The 3,814-nt window shown below is 38.5% G+C and overlaps 1 long non-coding RNA gene across 1 annotated transcript; it reads left to right on the forward strand.

Moving 5' to 3' along the window:
- On the forward strand, positions 1-926 carry LOC107696322 (uncharacterized). The gene is made up of 2 exons (XR_001635076.1): positions 1-111; positions 705-926. It is a non-coding gene; the product is annotated as an uncharacterized LOC107696322 (long non-coding RNA).
- The last annotated feature ends 2,888 nt before the right edge of the window (positions 927-3,814 follow it).

The following is a 3,814-nucleotide window of genomic DNA, read 5'->3' on the forward strand; positions in this document are numbered from 1 at the left end:
ACGCACGTCTCTACGCTCCGACCGTCAGCTGGCGAGTTTCATTTCATCGCACAAGAGCGCGACGGGAAACGTGCAGCGTTGGAGTTTCTCGATAACATTGATTTATTTAAGGTATTGTGGTTGTTTTTATAATATTGTTTACCGTGGAAATATATTGTACGATCTTGAAACAGTGCGGAGTTAGATAAATGTTTGGACTTATGCGACAGGAGCGCAGTCACCACGTGTTTACCACGAGGACAATGCGGAGTCGGTTAAACGCATATCATTTTATGTGAGAAATTGACTGCAATATAATACAATGAATTTATAATGAAAGCCTGGAACTTTGTAAAGAAACGTTTTTTTTTTTTTCTTTTTAGTTTGAAAATCTCCCTTTGACTGAATGTTAATAGACATAGTGATATCTGCATAATTAGCATTTGTTTAACCCTGTGAAGCCCAGATTAGTTTTGCATGTGCACGCAACTAGAGCCCTGCGTTGCTTGTCGTGCATTGTGGGGTGTAGGATGTGTGCTACAGTACAGCAGGGTCTCTGTTCTCTTCTCTCGGTCCTCATGAGAGATGAGACGCTTCGGATCCTGCTACAGTTTTTTTTCTAGAGCTTCAGTGCAGCATTAGAGCTGCTTCTACATTTCAGATGAGTAATGCAGGCATGCGCTCACTGCAGACTATTTCATGCATTTATTTCCATTGACTTGCAGGATGACGCGAACCGATGGAGAGACCGAAACTGGTTTGGCGTCTCCGTAAGAGCGGCTCACGTCTCCAAGCACTGACAATCAGCACCATAAGCAGACGTGTGTTTATCACTGTGACTTCAGCATGTGAAGATATCATTTTGACAAAGATTTGATCATGACAGACCCTGGAGAAACTCTGTGAGCTTTAAACACATCAACCAATAAATAGCAGTAAAACACAAATAAAGTGTCTTCAGTCAGTTTATTAACATTTTTGGTCTATGATTATTGATATGCATTTGAATATGCATTTTTGAATGCATTTTGTTCAAATATAACCTGAAGAAGTCCTGTTCAATGTTCTTTGACCTCTTTTAACACCCATGTGATCTAAAAATATTTTAAAATTAACTGAGTTTGTATTATGATCTTTTTAAAAATGTATTATTATTAGAAGAAGAATACAGGATTTCAATAGGAAGAATGCTAGAGTTTGTAAAGTGTTCACCCACACTCCAGCAGGTGGCAGTAATTCACCTGAGTTGTATCAACAGCCAGAGAAGTCGAGAAGACGACGACATTTTCAATAAAACCAAAAATAATCGGCTATCAAAAAAAGAACGGAGAGGTTCACTTGAGACTTTGAAGAAGCTTGTTTCTGAACAGACAGCAGATCTTTGTGGTGCTCGTGGTGATTATTTTTTTTAAATATAAAAAAAGGTGCGCATCTCACAAACCCAAACTAGGGCTCAGGTGCACGACAAAAGAAACAAACTGAAGCAAAAAGGACTGAAGGGGTTGACTCTAGGTCGGAGCCCTTCCCTGGACAGCATGCCAAATATGCATTACCATAAGCTAATTATATGCAAGCGTGAACTTGTGAAACTATAGAGTGATATATTAATTTTGTGGCCCAGGTCTGGTCCAGACACTTTAAGAGACTTGGGGGGCCAAATCTGGCCCAGAAACTGGTAAATGTAATTCAGCAGTGAAACACAAATACAACCATTTAAAAAGATTAAAGGCTTTAATTATAAAACGACCAAATACATTAATATAAATATATATTAACTATGAACAAATGCACTACAATATAAACAGTTTGTATCACTGCACTGGATCCACACAGTGGCAATTACGGAGGAGCAAGCACACATTTATTTTACACATACTAATATAACGGTCTCATGCAATGTAGTTTTTTAGTTGAGAATGTAGTTGTATAAACTTCAGATATGCTGTTTATTTTATTAAGATAGCGCCTATTGGTTCTGATTTAACTATAGTTGGTACTGATTACCTACAGTCGAATCACAGCTATGAGTCTGATTTATGAGCTCATTTATGATCCCACAGCTGAAGAACTGTTGTTTGATGTCACAATGAAAATGATATTAGCTATGTCCCAATTCATAGGCTACGTCCTTCGAAGGACCCATTTGAAGGCCGATTACGTCACGGCAGCGCGACGAAGGCCGTCCCAATTCACGATGCATCCTCCAAAGGCTGCATTTGAAGGCCGATTGCATCACCACGGCGCAACGAAGGTTGCCGCAATTCGAACGCAACTTCAAATGCGTCCTCCGTTTCTCCGGCAAATGAAGGATACATCCGGTGGATCCTTCGCAGTCTACCCTATCCCAGAATTCATAGCGCACCGGTGAAGACGGGGTTTTTATTCAAACAAAGTGGGTGACGGTTCTGTGGCGGCCGACAAATACACTTAGTTCTATAAATGTAAGTATTGTGTTTGAATGTACTGAAATAGCTTGTATTTTTTTTCACTTGTATTTTTATTTTATTTTATTATTATTATTATTATTGTTATTATTTTAGTGCTGTCATGCAAGATATGTCCGCAAACTTTCTAAGCACACTTGATGATCCAGAAATATGATTTCTGGAGTATTTTGTATGCATGTCCTGCTGTGTCATATTTTGCAGTCCTGTCTTAATAATTTTCATAAGTCTTTCCTTTTGTCTTGTTTTAGGACAGTTCTGGAGAAAATGGGGCTGCTGGGAAACTTAAAAAAGAAATGAAAGTTGTTCTGTACATTACTTTTGTAATTTGATTAGTTATTTGTAAATGAAGTAATTTCTGTGCATTGTTTGTTTTATTTTTGTATTATAAGTTGAAACTTGTAAATAAAAGACAAGAAATAATTATAAACATTGTTTATTTTTGCAAAGCAACTTATAATTTCTAAATGACAGAAATTTGCTTCAATTCAACATCAGAAAAAACAACAAAAATTAAATGAACAATACATAAGATTGAGAGAAAAAAAAGATGTACACTTTTATTCAGATGAGGTGGTGCTGCTGGATCTGGATGGGCTGATGAAAACATTTCGCTTTTAATCTGTGTATTTAACAGCCTGGGAAACCTTCCCAGGGCAGTACCTTGCCTCACCGACTAAAATCAGGGCGCCCACTACGGAGACGGCACCAGAGGTGAGGGGGCACAGTGGCCGAGGTGGCCGGGCCGGGCCCCCTCAGCCCCCCCGTGGCGCCGACGCTGAGTATAAGGTATAATAAATACAGTCAAAAACTAACAATTCAGGCTCCATAGTTATTTTTTCATTTCAAATCTCAGGATGGCAGCTCTCTTGTCGCACTGTTGCAGGAGCATTAATCGGGAACACATGCTGGCACAATTAGGAAATCCTGTGAAGGCTAGACTCGGAGCGTCCTTCGAAGGCCGTGTCGGCCGCATCCTCCGAAGGATCAATGACACACTCATTAAGACCGTGACTTGCCCCCACCTACCGGTGGTTTGAATTCATATTTAAAAGAATCATTGCATTTTTCCAACATTTCATATTTGTATGTCAAAAAAAATAAAACATTAATCTTACTGCATACATTTAGTTATGAAAGAAGACACACAATTAAATACTTATTTTATATTTAGTTTTATTTGTTATTTGTTATTGTAGACAGTTATCATTAGCATGTTTGACCTTCTGTATTGTAATGATTTTTTGTTTTTTTGGATACTTTAGTTTTTTTAGTTTATATCAGGGTTTTTTTTTTTAGTTATCTCCAGGAACATCGGTCCTGGAGAGCCGCAGCCCTGCAGAGTTTTGCTTCAACCCTAATCAAACACACCTGAACAAGCTAATCAAGGT

The sequence above is a fragment of the Sinocyclocheilus anshuiensis genome, unplaced genomic scaffold, assembly GCF_001515605.1.
Source record: "Sinocyclocheilus anshuiensis isolate Anshui unplaced genomic scaffold, SAMN03320099.WGS_v1.1 scaffold62, whole genome shotgun sequence".
NCBI classification, from domain to species: Eukaryota; Metazoa; Chordata; class Actinopteri; order Cypriniformes; family Cyprinidae; genus Sinocyclocheilus; species Sinocyclocheilus anshuiensis.